We start from the raw sequence: 16,501 nt of genomic DNA on the forward strand, positions 1-16,501 counted from the left end.
TTGCACATATTTTGCAGAAATTTAATTTTCGGGTCGTTTATTCTCCCATCAATAAAATTCCGAGTTCCCTACTCAAAGACCCCATTCCGGATATGAATACCTGGGTATTTATAGGATTCCTTGCCAGTGTGGTTTAATTTACATTGGCCAAACTAAGCCTTAAAATTTCGCGTCAAGGAAATATTTCAGATTATAAACATATGTTACGGTGAAAGACCGAAATTGGAGAATGTCGACATTCAAGGGAGAATGTCAACATTCACCAAATACGTCGGTGAAAGATCGAATATTGCATTACATTCTTGTACATTCCCACCCTCACCGGTGCATGTCGAAAATCACAGATATGCTCTGGTGTAGGTCGAATAGAGAGGAATATATGTACACGCTGTCATTGCAAAAGGAAGTGTTCCACAAACACATGCAGTTGTAAAAGCAAGGGCCTCTTGTGCAATTCAAAGTGTCATAATAGTTTAAGTTGTTGCAATTAATAAGATTTGAATTACGTAATTTAGTAAGTTCTTAACTTCGATTATTTTCCTTTCTCATTTTGAATGTGTGTGTGTGTGATTATGGCAAAGCCTCGAGGGCTATCTGCCTACGGGGAGGAATGCCTTCGTGGAGGACTTTCTAAGGGAAACTGGCTCGTATACACGTTACACATTGGAAAAACCACGAAAACTCCCATGCAGCCAGCCCGTTCGCGGGATTCGAAGCTCGGACCGAACTACCAGTGTTCAGCGTCTTTACCGCTCGGCCGCTGGTGGGCTCATTTTGAATGTACCGTGTGTTTTAATTTCTTATGTTCTTAAGTTCTTATTTTGAGTCACAAGTACGTTTTTTTTTTTGCGACTGAATTACGGAGAAAGAAATATAATATTCTTATATGTTCAACATTCACCATCAGTACATGGCGAATGTTGACATTTACCGGTGTAAGTCAGAAATAGGAGTATTTGGACAATATTTCGGACATACACCAAGCGACTATGTGAATGTTGACATTCACCGGTGGAAGTCGGCATTCTCCAGATTTCGGTGTTTCACCGTAACATGTATATATTAAGAAAATGTAAATCTTATCTTTTAAGTTGCTTTCCTGGAAAGTCTTTCCCTATTTTGGGTGGGTCATTAACACGTTAGGCATTTGAATTACCAAATAAACAATTAAAAAAAATAACTAAACTTTAAATAGTAACTATATCTCATCGGTTGCGTAACGTAAAGTATATTTACTAACTAAATTTCGGCAAGTTGCAAATCGCCAATTACACAATAACTTATTAAGAAGGGCAATAAATAATTCCAAAACATTTTTGATGTTCACAATTAAAGAAACAAACTAACTAAAGGTTTGATTTGATTTATTTTATTACGGCAAAGCGCTCGAAAGATATCTGCCTAAGTTGAGGGATGCCTTCGTGGAGGACTTTTTAAGTTAATTTCAATAATATATGCAGTACACATGGGGGCAACCGTAAAAACGCCCATGCAGCCAGCCTGTTCGCGAGGATTATTCTTCATCCTTCCAAATAAATTCTGCTCTCACGTCTAAAGCCATAAAACAGTATCCAGAGCACTGATTCTTAAGTTTTCAATAGGCAGTAGCATAAGTAAGAGAAACGGAAAATATTCAACGATTCTCTATTTACTTGCTCAGCATCTAAATGAATTTGTGAGACATTGATGAAATTCAGTTATTGAGCATAAATAAAGCTATATGAACATCAGACATAAAAAACTATTATACGCGAATTATACAATACTTATTCCGCGTTCACGTTGTTCGGAATATACATTTTCTTTAAAATAAATAAACTTAATTTACCGTAAATGCAGATTTTATGTTATATGTTAACACATGCTTTCTTTTCCGTTCTACTAATTGTTTTCAGAATTCTATTAATACGCTGAAAGTAAAATACAGTGGATGGACAAAAATATGGAACCACCTTGTGAAATACATGTTTGAAAAGAAAGATTGATTTTAATGAAATATATAGGTGGCGCTGGCGTTATTGACTACTGACGCCACCTATACAACTTCGTAAATGAGCTAAACAGTTCAGTTGTTGTCGGAGTACTGTTATGTGAGGTTGTCATTGCATTATGTCAGAGTTAACAGACTTCGAACGTGGGCAAATTGTTGGAGCACGTATGGTAGGTGCTTCCGTAAGCAAGGTAGCCGAGGTGTTTAGTGTTTCAAGAGGTACTGTATCGAAGATTTATTCCGCATATTTGAAAAGCGGAAAAACATCATCTGCTAAATCACAGCGCGGACGAAAGTGTGTCCTGAGTGATCGTCACAGAAGATCATTAAGGGCAATTGTGACGAAAAATAAGAAGACCACAGCTGCAAAAGTTACTGCAGAAATGAACGTTGTGTTACCGAACCCTGTGAATACCAAAACAATTAGAAGGCAGCTTCATAAACAGGGAATTGCTGGCCGTGCTGCAATTGAGAAGCCACTCATCAGTGATGCTAATGCCCGTAACAGGAAAAGGTGATGTTTAAGTCATAAAGCCTGGACTATAGAGCAGTGGAAGCGAGTAATATGGTCTGACGAGCCTTCTTTCACATTGTTTCCCACTTCTGGCCGAGTTTACGTCTGGAGAACGCCATCTCAAGCCTATAATACAGACTGCTTGTTGCCAAGAGTGAAACATGGCGGGGGTTCTATTATGGTTTAGGCAGCCATATCGTGGTTCTCTGTTAGCCCCATGATAACTGTGTCAGGGCACATGACTGCCAAGACTTTTGTGAACATTTTGGCCGATCAAGTTCATCCATGGTACAAACTTTGTTCCCCGATGGTGATGGTGTCTTCCAAGACTCACATTGTCCAGGACTGGTTTTCTGAGCACGAGGATGAGTTGTCCCATTTCCCCTGGCCACCACAGTCACCAGACCTGAATATTATAGAACCTTTGTGGTCTACATTGGAACGGAAAGTGCGTTCTCGTTATCCACCACCAACATCGTTATCTGAACTTGCCACCGTTTGCAGGAAGAATGGTATAATATTCCCTGGCAAACATACAGGAACTGTATTTATCCATTCCGAGAAGACTGCAAGCTGTTTTGGATGCCAACGGGTTTCCTACACTATATTAAGCAAAGAAAGATGTTTTTTTAAAGGTGTTTCCATATTTTTGTCCAACCCCTGTATGACGTAAAGAGAAAAGTCCTGAACTATATTTCTTGTAAATAAATTTATAAATTTTACTCATAAAGTTTTGTGTAAATGAATGTATAATTTTAGCTTTGAAAGAAACATAAGTTTAACACATTAATATGCAAGTTGATCTATCAATATAATAAAATTTTTTGTTTCTCTTTTTGTCTGTTTCTTTCTCTCTTTGTACGTTTTTTTTTTCTTTTTTTTCCTCTAGAGGAAAGTGCTATCCGCTGCAGAATTTTTACATAAATATGCTACTATAATTCCTTTTTAACCCGTGGGAAAGCGCGTGGGGTGTATCATACACCAATCCTACATAAAAGTGGAATATTTCTAACTTGTGAAACTGAAATTCTGTGCTGCTTTCCGTAGCTGAGTTTCCAGTTGTGGTTGACTTTCAGAACCACTTTTTCTTTGCCTGTGTGTTTCAGAAAAAGATTTATCGGTATTTTGTTGGAATTGGGGTACGACACATCCCACGTGCCTGTCCGTGTAAGTGCTTTTCTGACTGAATATTTAGTTCCGAAATTTATTCCTAGAGTGTAACAGTAAATATTTCTACTCCCAAGTGATTTTAAAGTACTTGACATTAAATTCTGAAAAATTTCTAATTGCATTATAGTGAAAAGAATGATTCCCTATGAATTGGAGATGCAACGCCTGTGAGATTTATTAGACATATTTGAAAGCGATGAAGATTGCATTTCGGAAACTGAGGATGAAACTAGGAATACTTTCTACAGCGTTTTGTTTTCGAAAAAGATAAAACATTAATTCCTGATGTTCCTAAAAAAGGAAAAACTGTTCTTATGCTTTCAACATTATATAACGATCATACTATACATGATACTATTGGAGAAAATAAAACGTCAGGAATTATATGTTTTTATAATAGGACTAAAGGAGCAGTGGATATGGGGGATGAAATGTCAGCCAATTATTCCATTGCCAGAATAACAAGGAGGTGGCCAATTGTAATTTTCTTTCCTGCACTGAATGGTGCTGTAATAAATGCTTGAATTATATTACATTAAACTGCTAATTCACCAACCGGAAACAGAAGTCTGTTTTTGAAGGACTTAGCATTGCAATTAATGAAAAAAGTATTGAACAAAGATCAAAGATTAATACTTTACCGAGAAACTAACGTACTGCAGGCAAAACAAAAGCAGAAGTTTCGACGAAGAATTAAAACGAATACATGAAATTCGAAACATCTAAGTGTGAAAGATGTGATAAATTCTTTGCCCTCGTCCCAAGGACAGAAGAACTTGAATGCAATGTTTAAAATGTGAAAACATTCTGTTCCAAGGACACGTGAACTTATTTCGTTCAAAGTGTGAGGAAATAAAATAAGCATTGTGTATTAGAAATGAAATGAAACTTAGAGGCATGATGTTTATTTTTTTATTATTTTCATTTATCTTAATTTTAACACTAAGATTATTTTGGAAATTAATTTTTTGAAACCCAATTATTATTCTCGTATTTATAATACTCGAGAACAAGAAAAACAGCTTTAAAACTAAATAAAACTATTTTTTATCGAATTATAAATATTGGGGTATGTGATACCCCACGCGCCCACTCTAGTAACTTTTCTTGGTGCGACTTCCGCCGGGTTAAATAAATATATGACACTAAGCAGAGCTTACAGTGTGTACTGATGTGAATGTAAGACAGCCCTGCGCTTTTTATGATGCTTTGAAAGAAAGAATAAAGCTTGTAACCTCATGTATATGAATTAAATATGTTAATTTATTCTAATAGGGATGAGAAGTAAATAGTATAAACGCCTCTTAGAGCTGCTAGTCTGTGCATGTAAAGAAGATAATAATACAAATTTCCATTTTAAAATATAAAAAACATTGTTCTTTTTTGGAGCAGCTGCAGTAATTAATTTATTAAACATCTTGAAGGAAATACAAAATTTCAAGTTCTTATGGTTTCTAGTTCGCACATTTTATGTCCTAGAACAATCGGAATATTCTTTGGAAGTACCGCCACTTTATGGAATTATTAGCTGCAAACCTCGGGCAAAAGCTATGCAGAGTAACATATGCATATCTTAAATAATTAAATCTTATTTTAAAAGTGCGTTAGTCTTTGTGTGGTTTTAATTTATAGATAAATAACAACATGGCAATTATCTTTTACAGTTTGGTTTTACCACTTTGAACAGCTTATTTCACACGCGGTCACCTGAACTTTACTTTTCATCTATGGAGAAATGCTCTTTAAACTGAAAGTTAATCGTGAATGCTGAACTCAAAATAATTTCAGAATTTAAAACTAAAATTTGCATGTAAAGATTAGACAAATTTAGTTTCATTTTAACATTTTTCAAAAATTTTAATTAATTTTTAACCTTTTGAAATTTCAGTTCTAAATTCTTTTTGGAATTAAGGCGACTCAACATCTTACAACCCATAAAATCTTCGAATAGGTGACTGTTGCAAGAATTGGGATAACTTATTTATTTTAAAAGCAGTTACTTCCAGCTTTTACAGCTGACTACATAATATAGCTGCTTTCTGAAATAGTAATCAGAAAGTTGTGTTGCCACAAATAATTTATAATTTAATCCGCTTTGTGACAAAATATTTCGTCATATTTCCACATTTGCGCGCACAGGTTTAAAACATTATCTAGCATAATTTAATTCCATATTTAATGTAGAACTTTTATAACATTACAAAACTACTGTGAACCAAAAATTCTAAGAATTTCATTTTTAATTTTTATTTTATGTGGAGTTGAGTTTAAAAAATGTATTTTATTAAAAAATATGTAATGTTTTAGTGCATAAACTTTTTTAATAATAAAATGTTCATCAGATTTTTGATTCAGGTAGAAAATACAGCCCATACAAATAATTGTATGAAATTTCAAGTATGTACCATTAGCCATTTTTAAAATATCCTGCGCGCAAGGTGGAAACATGACGAAACATTTTGTCACAATGCTGATTAAATTACAAAAATATATGGGGCAACACAAACTTTCTGGTTACTAGTTTCCAAAGCAGCTATATTATGTAGTCATCTGCTATATTATGTAGCTATATTATGTAGTAAAAAGTTGTAAGTAATTTATTTTTAAATAAATAAAATATCCCAATTCTTGCAACAGTCACATATTCGAAGATCATAAGGGGTTTAAGGTGTATGAGCCCCCTTAAATTTTAAAGAGAGGGTTTTTAGAGTTTTTAATCTTTCTCCTCATAAACTGTCTTGCTGATAATACACGCTGGCCCATAATCTTCTTCATGTCTTTCTCATAATTTTTCTTGCTGATATAATCAGTATATGCTTTATCTGTAACATCGGTTAAGACAGATCATTCTAATTACAATTATCCACCTAAAATGAAAATATCAGTAAAACGTTCTAGCACAAGATGCTTTTGTATGAAAATTATGAGGTATACGTTTGGTAAGAGAAAGAAACATTTTACGTTTATTCATAATTATATTTATTTTATATATTTACGCATCAATGAAATATTGTCAAATAATAGTTTAGATAAAAATGTAACTTAAACACAATGAAGTAATGAACTAATATTGCTGTCAGGAAAGCTCGTCTTCTAACATTAATATCTGTCAAAACATATATCTCAGTAAATCGGAATTTAAGTTTAATTTTAAAATAATGTTGATATTTGCAAAATTACTCTCTCGAGTTTCATAATTAGATTTCATAATGGTACAGCAACGCTGATGCTTCAATTCCATGGACAAGTGGAAACATAGTGATACATTGTACAGGTGTATGTCCTTGAATGAAGTCGATTTGTGTGCTAGAGAACTTTTAAAATGAAGAACTGAAAGTTGAATTTGTCCCATGTTATGCTATCTGACCTGTTATGCTATCGGAAAGACATAAGCGTGGCACCGTAAATAAACTATTTCAGATGCACACTGGGAACATGCTTCGTCGATAACAAATTCCGCTTTGGACAGTTTTACAACAAAAATGACTACTTTTCTGGAAAATAATCAAAGGATTAGAACTTGAAAGATTGTCTCAGCTCTCACCGACTTAAAATTTATACTTGAATGCTGCATTTGTTTCACGAAAACACTTATGCCGAGTGTTTTAGACATAAGTGTACCTACCATTTTTAGCTGTTTTCTAATATTTCTCTTTTTATATCGTTTAATAAGAAAATATGAAAAATGGGTACTGTGATGAAAAAAGATGCGATGAAAAAAGAGCTGAATAAAGTAGATGAAATTGAAGAACCCCTAAAAACAGCTTCCTTTCACCTAATGAAAGTATTTCTGTCTATTTACTGGAATAACAAGAGAATTATATTCTTTTAGTTTCTCCTATAGGGCGAAACATCACAGCAAACAATTGCAGTGAATGTCATCAAACTTAGTATAGTTATTCACCAAAATTTTCGAATTTTGGTCACATGAAAGTGGTCTTCAGGCCGCCCAAGTGATGCTTTAAAGTTAAGGGGCTCATACACCTTAAATCCCTTATGAGCTCGAATTATGTGACTGTTGCAAGAATTGAGATATTTTATTTATTTTAAAAGCAATTACTTCCAACGTTTTACAGCTGACTACATAATATAGCTGCTTTGGAAACTAGTAGCCAGAAAGTTTGTGTTGCCACAAATATTTTTGTAATTTAATCCGCTTTGTAACAAACGTTTTCGTCATTTTTCCACCTTGCGCGCATGATATTTTAAAAATGGCTAATGCTACATACTTAAAATTTGATGGAATTCTTTATACGGACACTATTTTCTAACTGAACAAAAATCTGATGAATATTTTAATATTAAAAAATTTTATGCACGAAAACATTTTAGATTTTTATTAATAAAATACATTTTATAAACTCGACTCCAAATAAAATAAAAATTTAACATGAAATTTTCAGTTTTTTTTTTTTTTTTTTTTGGTTTACAGTAGTTTTCAAATGTTATAAAAGCTATATATAAACTATGAAATTAAATTATGCAACAGAATGTTTTAAACAACGCGCGCAAGGTGGAAACATGACGAAAGTTTTTGTCACAAAGCGGATTAAATTTTAAAAATAATTGTGGCAACACAAACGTTCTGATTACGATTTCAGAAAGCAGCTATATTATGTAGTCAGCTGTAAAATGTTGGAAGTAATTGCTTTAAAAATAAATAAGTTATCCCAATTCTTGGAGAAGTCACATATTCGAAGATTTTATGGGTTTTAAGGTGTATGAGTCCCCTTAAAGCAATTATAATCGGAATTCTGCCACCATCTACTGTGTTAGCTACACCTTCCTCCTGTAGATTTTCATTTGTTCTGGTCTCTGTAAGATTATTTAAATGATAAGCTGCTAAATTTGATTCTTGGGATGATAACAAACGGTATCCATTTCGTGGTTCAAATTTTTCACATGGAATCTGAAAGCCTACGAAACACTGGAAGATTAAAATAAAATATGGCGGTGATTTTTCCCACATGCAATAGCACCTGTTTCTTTTCACATGTGAGTGCTTATATGTTGTTACTCAATCGAGGACAGAATTTTGCAATTATCCAGTAAGTGGCAAACGGAAATGTATACTCACATCGCAGAAAAATTCAGAATTAATAGTCTAAATTACATGTACTGGTGTTAACCTAGTGTATGTAGATAATATAAAAAGCAGCCTAAAAACTGGAGGTATTTTTATTACTTACAGTCATTCCTCTTTCTCCCAACTGTTGTTGTTTTCAGTAACTAAATTATAGAAGCATAATAGTCGTCATTATATTATAAGTTACTTCTCCCACTTCCCTAGCGTGCCTTCGCGGTGTAACGGGAGCACGCTGGGCCGGTATTCCAGAGGTCCGTGGTTCGATTCCCGACGAAGGCGGTTGCATATTTTTCATCTTTTCTGCTTCCAATTAAACTAATGTACAGTATTAAAGTAATTTTGACATCTTTTAACCATTTTCGGAAAACACTAATGAAATGCCTGTCTTTATTTTTCGTTCCCAATTTATAGGTTTTTAAAGAAAACAAACATTCATCTCCAAATATACGAAGTAAACAATAGAGAGACTTTGAGCAGGCTAATGGTCCAGGAGTTAAAGAAACAACTGGCTTTAAGTTTCAGCTTTTTTTTTCCAGAAATTAATGCTTTGCACCAGAAAAGAAATTTCTGGTCGTAAATTTATCGCAATTTACATTTTACTTATTTAATCACATTTGTTATTTATTTTTTATATTAATTCTTTTAAGAGCCGCTGAATGTGGGGAGGGGGGGGCAAATCGCCCCCCTCTTGCGTGTACAAGGTTTGAAAACTGACACTAAATTTTGCAAAACTTCTGCATTCTTGTTCATGGCTTTAACAGTGTATTTCATTTGGTCTAATTTTATATGTAAATAAGATAGACATATGTTGGTAGGAATTACCAACGGAGCATGTCCAAAATTATGTTGCCCTATTACAAAAATCTTAGTAAATTTCCTACCGTTTTCTGCACAAAGAAAGAAAACGTTACTTTGAAAGTCTTGCATTTAGTCCCAGTAACGGGGTAATAATCTCCGCCCATTTGTTAGGCCACTCAGTTGGGATAATGGTTAGTGACTCTGATTGCCCTACAGAAGGGCCCAGATTCGAATCCCGGAGAAGGCATGGATGTTTGTAAATGTAAAGTGTCTGTGCGGCATGGGTGAATTATAAATATGCTGTGAGCGGAAAATCCTCTCGGGAGGTCCATGGTAGGGGAAGCGGGGGGACACCCTCGGATCCGTCCCCCCAAGGAGCTTTCTCTCAAATTTGTGGATGAAACTGAGCTACAGTTGGGTTGCCACCTATATGGTGCTCAAGGCTCAGGTAAGCAGAACACTCTCTAAACTCAACTTGCAAAACCTTCGCTTAAATAGCACGTCTAATTCAATAGCACCTCTTCCTTAACCTGAATAAACGTTCATTATCTCTATTACATTCTGGCATGAAAAGAGGGGTGAAAATGAGAGCGACATAGAAGTTACTTAACTCAAAATTAACTAGTATACAAAAGTAAACACATAAATCCTCACAACCTTAATTTCCCAAAGGGATTTTATTTGATACATTTCATGAAATTTAGCTCTGTTTTGTCTATAGTGACCTTAGCGTAAAATTATTAATGATTGCTTTAAAAGCATTATTCATATTAAATAAAATGAGAATTTATTTCTATATAGTGTGGAACGTTTTGCTATAGAATGAGGTTTTTATAGCTCATGCAAGAAATGATTTAGTTAATTTCAATACTACTTAGTTATATCTCGTCGTGAAAGAATTTAATTATTTATAAAATTAATGGATGAGATGGATCCTAAAGCAACTAAAAACTCATTTAAGGCATCTGTTTTCATCCATGTGGCAAAAGATTGTCTAATATAATTTGCATCAAGAAACAGCAACTTCAGCTAAAGCAGGCTTCCAAATAATAATAATGATCCGTAATAATCTCAATGATTGAATTATGTAAACTTATTAAAATTTACAATAGTAAATTTAAAAAATTATTTTAATAATACCAAAAAATTTGATATTTGTAATATTTTTATAATAAAGAGCAAGCAGACTAATTTTAAAAATATTACATTGCATTTCTAAATTCTCTTTTCATTTATGATCAGTTTGGAAGTTGACTTTTTTTCACAGCCATAACCAAGGTATTAACAAAGAATGGAACACCATATAAAATTTTATTTCCTGCTCATAGAACTTCTTAAGTCCATTGACTTCATGACTTATGGCTTCGTAGAAATAGACACGCGCTGCCTTTATGTGACCTATATTTTGTTTTAGCTTTTTAGCTTGATATCTGGTGATATAAATCTTAGTTGAAATCTTTTAACACAGCTAGTACTAAGAATAAATCCAGGAAAAGAATTGTTTTCCACAATGTTTTTCTAAATAGATCTGCAAGCTGTATTTTGGAGGTGAGATTTTTGTAAATAGATGAGTTCGAATATTCCTGTTCTCATAAGTTCATTTCTTTTAAATTCAGCGTTTAAAATTAAAACTTCTGCAATCATATTTCAGTACAAATTTTGTTTTTATATATCTTTATTCAGAAAGTAAAGCATTCGAAGGCTATCTATCTAGATACTATAGTATGACTTTCCTAAACGACATTCTAGAGGAAACTAGTTAGTATCTACGTTACACGGTAGGAAAACTACGAAAAAGGCTCATGTAACCTGGATATTCGGCTGGAATCGAAACTAGACCGAGCTACTAGTGTTCAAACTTTGTCGTTCGGTTGCTTGTATATATATATATATGTGTGTGTGTGTGTGTGTGTGTGTGTGTGTGTGTGTGTGATGTAACAGCCTTTGTCCGGAATAAATAGATTGGTGAAGAATCATACATGCAGTCGAAGCTCCAAATTTCAGACGGTAAGTTTTAAAAAATAGGATTCATTTATTATTATTCAGGAGAAATATCAGTTACAAAATATCTGATCTCCGGAGTAAATAAAAAAGAACTACTAATAACTTTTCGTATGAAGTTTACTGCATCGTTACATTAAAGAAAAAAGACCCCGATATTCCTTTGCGAATCCTTTTATAGCCTCTGGAAAGGCGGAGCTTCCAAGAAATGACGTCAGCCTCGTCAGCCATTCCAGTTCGCTTTAAATATCTCCAGAACATTCTTTAACTGTATGTGTGGAAAAAGTGGGAAAACAACTTGACTACGGGGCTGTGGATTTAATTCCACGTACTTGCAAATAAGAGACCGTCACCGTCGCCATTAAAAATGAAAAGAACATACAGTTAGAATTTTGAGTGTATTTTGACTATGGAATTTTATTATATATATATATATATTATATATATATATATAAGTTAATAAGCTTCTGTGGGCATATTTACATATACACGGTGCAAAATAAAATGGGACAGTTTCCCGTTCTACTGGGCCGACTGAAAAAATTCAACTTGCGTTTTTCATGTCTCAAAAGCACTACATAGGATGTGTAGTAGATTTATATATAGCATTGTTCTAATATAAGTATTATGACAGAAAAATCGGACCCTTTTTGAAATTAAATGCCAATTTTTTTCCGTACATGGATTCTACGACTCAAATTATGCCAAACTGACAAGTTTTGTAAAAATCACACTAGTAGATTTTAAAATCTTAGCTCTCAAAATTTTAGCTTCTCAGTGCTAATTGAATTTGATATGTATTTAATAATGTCTCTTTTTTTATTACACTTACTTGATTCCTTCTTCCAGAATTCGAAATCTATGATTTAACTTTCAAATTCGTATTTTAAATATTGTTAATAATTTTTAGAACACACTTTTGTCTGTTTCACAATTTTGTACACTTTTGTGTATAAAATTGTTAATGTCATTTTGAATTAGATGTATTTATGGGCTTACCTGCATAAAATTAGGGTTCTCTATTGAAAATTTTCTAAGATACACATGAATTTACATATATGCGCCTTTTAATATTTGACACTTTTTTTGAGCAACAATAACGCCAAATGAGGCTTACAGAGATTTTTTAAAGTTATTTGAATGTAGGAACGATGACTTTTTCCTGCTCGTTTACAATGAAAAAAAGAAAAGGGAAATAGGTTGCTACAAATTAAAAAGATCGCCAATTGAATTATTCTTCGCGCAAACTGAAAAAAAAAATTAGCCGAGATAAATTTTTGGATTTCTTTATGAGTTTGTACCAAATTTTACAAAATTTAATACTTAGGCATAATTTCAATCATAGAATCGAAATATGGGAAAATAATGGCATGTCATTTCAGAAAAAGTCCGCTTTTGTGTCAAAATACCTATATTAAAACAATGCTATATAAAAATCAGATATATATGATAAGTCACGCTTTCGAGACAGTAAAAAGTCATTTGAATTTGGTCAATCGGCACTGCAGAACGGAAAATACAGAACTGTTTCATTTTTTCCGCAGTATACATGCATTCGTATTCGAAGGAAAAGGTACTGTAAAACGGCTTTCTTTGTGTTAATACTATTTCCGTAAGGAAAACACCTTTACAGAACATTTCTCCCGTTTGCTCGACAATTTGTTTTTTTTTGTGTGTGTGTGTGTGTGTTTGTGTGTTTTTGAAGTTGCTTTTCGAGTTTAGTTTTAAAGTTTTAATATGACTTCTAATTTAATAGTTTTCAAGTGAAAACATAAATAAAAACTACTGTAATAGTTTATATGTTGCAGTGAAGCGTTATTTTGTATTCAGAGACAATGGTAAAACAAAAGAATATTTTTTATTATAACATCGTCTGCGGTTGTACACTAAATCCTTGCCGAACGCTGATTTACTGAAAGCATATACACTTCTTTTTATTGTTGGCATTCAATTTTTTGAACGCAAAACGGCTGCGTTGCGATAGTTATCTTTGGGTTGCAAATTATTTCACTAATGAAGTCAAACTTGGCTTAGAATAGCAAACCTTGTCATTTAAAGGTCTTCTAATTCTCGATGTCCTTTCAGAATACAGTGCTGAAGTACTAACAGCAATAGAATTCTAATGTCATCATGTTATTTCTTTTCCTTAATCGAACTGAGATATTTGAAATTTGAAGCTTATTATGTCAGGCATGTTTACATCTCTGCAAGTAAAGCACTACACGAAGGAATGCGCGTCACGCTTATGAGATTTTGGAAGTAATTTAACATACCACAGTGCATAAAAATGATTAAATAAAAAGAAAATGAAGCTATGGAAATCCTACAAGTCATACAAATATTAGGAGGTGAAGGATTTTGGACTTGGGAGAAGGAGAAATCAAAGATTTACATGAGAATGACAACCGTGAAATGACAAATGAAGAATTTGATGATCTTGAAGAACTGACTAGTAGACGGTGAAAGCAGCAATAGTAAAGACTTTTGTTGGATTTTTAACTCTGAACAAAATTAAAAATTGGAAGTCTGCATAAACTACAGCCTTCATTTATTAGGCTTACAAAATCAGATTACAAATCAGTTAACACATATTAATTTTAATTAAGAAAATACAAATGGTGATAATTAACTGAGCAATTCACTTTAATAACATAAGAATTGATTTTAGTTACTCAGCCTTTTTGATAACACATTACATTACCAGAATAAATTATGAGAAATAAAAGCAAAATTTAGTTGCTGATTACTTTAATGTAATGTTTTGAAACGAACGAATCTCATGATTCATTCCCCCAACAAGCAGTCGAAATTACGTTACTTAATTCGTAATGGAACTCTGGTAGTTATCCCGGCTTCGTTACAAAGAGCTTGCATTTTTAAAGTCTACTTCTCATCTCAAATTTGATAGAGAGCTCCTTGGGGAGCTGTTGTCCTAGGGTTTTATGGCCATAGTCGTGTTCTATAAATACGATATGATCTTATGAAATATAAATTTGTTATTTCATTTCCAGTTCTCAGCTCATCTCTTTTAATTGTAATTCCTAAACATTAACATTTTAATTACTTTTCATGTTTATAAACACTTTAATACTTTTTAATCTGCCTGGTGTATTTATAAAATTATTGAAATCATTTATTTGTACGTTTTTTTCGCTTTTGTAATAGAACATAGTCATCAATGTACTCTATACAGAGGCTGTTCACACATTTTTAGACGATGTATATTGTATACACAAAACTAAATTACATAAAATTCTTGTGTTTTAAATGTTCTACTTGACATCCCTTATTCTGAACTATCTTTTGACATCGCAATTTCCAGGATAATATGCTTTTTGAAGCTTTTGAAGCTTTTGAAATGGAATTTTTTGAAATGGAATTTGGTAAACAAGCTTTTGAAGCTTTGAAGCTTTTGGAGCTTTTGGAATTTTTGGAATGCTTTTTGAAGTGGCAGAAGAGATTGTAGAGTTGCGCGCCTCCAACCTGCACGCAACCAAGAGGTGACTGTTGAAACTGGAAAATAGACAGAGTCTTGCTAAGAATTTAAGTCCCTTTTTATTCAAATTAATAAATTACAATTGCGTGCTCTTGACGCTCACAAACTACGCCGACCCGGCGGTAAAATAAAAATAAGAACCTGAAAAGAAATAATAACAAGACTCTAACTACGAGGCTCTCTAAAAGTAACTAACCTCACCGCGTTTTACAATACCGCTGCTAATTCAGCAACTTTTGAATATCACGTTAAAAGATTAACAATTCTCCGAGGCAAGCACACAGGCCGAAACGCGGGGTTCTTCAATTTCTGGCTAACTACCTCCGCGCTCGTGAAGTAAGAACAGCACATCTCGAAATCGTTTCCTTTCTATTTAACTCAGAATACTTCCGCTGATAATTTGAATCCTTGCGCGTTCTACTAAAATTTACATACTCTGGCATCGGCAGTTTCAGGGGAAAGTAAGGCTTGACAGGAAAGATAGTTTAAACTTAAAATAAATGTTAGTTAAAATAAATATAAACCCTACTAGATATTCTATCGCATTCCTCCCGAACAGCTTTCCAGAGTCCTGTTAGGGGTTTTGGGACAACGTTTGGATAATGCAGTTTTTAAAAGTCCGAAAGGACAAAAATCCATAGGTGACACATCGGGAGATTGGGTAGGGATATCAGTGAAGGGTATGGCCTTGATACCAGTTTTGTGTTCCATTTCCTTTAGGAAATTTACAGTGGAATTTGATGTGTGACTGCTAGCTTTGTCCTGATGGAGTCTCACAGATTGATGGCACTGTGTGTTAAGCGATGCTATTTCATTCAGAAACATTGGCAATAAAATATGTTTCTGATAGTATTTGGAGTTAATCTTGACATTTTTTGCGCTCTCTTTATTTTTAACTTGCCATTATAAGAAAAACCAGCAACAATCATGAATCTCTTAGAAAAACTTTCTTTCGATTCTTTGAACCATGTACTTAAATTGTTTTCTCCCCTTTTATGATAATAAATGGCTCTTTTTTCTTACAATCATTTAAAAACACTCACGCTTCATCTATTGTGACAATTGTTTTCCATTTTTCTTTGGATACGTGTTTCTCATATAGAATTCTGCAGCGTGTCCTGCGTTGAGCGATATGCTTTGGAAGAAGACAATGCACATTGCGTTTTTTTGCTTTCTTAAGATTTAAATCGACGTTTATCATTTTGTTTACAGTGGACACCGAGAATTTTAAGGATTTTGCAACTGTCCTTTGACTAGGGGAATTTTCTTTTAACATTAAACAACGTACCTTTGCAACAGTCGAATATGTCCCTTTTTTCCTTGGATACTTGTTTGGAATTTTTGTCCCACTTGAGGCTCCAATTGGACTTTTTTTTTCCTTTTTTGTTGATGATATTACCTACCGATGCTTTAGATATCACAAAACCATGACTCTCACCTAGTTTT

This window comes from Stegodyphus dumicola, chromosome 5, assembly GCF_044657685.1.
Source record: "Stegodyphus dumicola isolate Sdum_Otavi_A_Nest chromosome 5, ASM4465768v1".
Lineage (NCBI taxonomy): Eukaryota > Metazoa > Arthropoda > Arachnida > Araneae > Eresidae > Stegodyphus > Stegodyphus dumicola.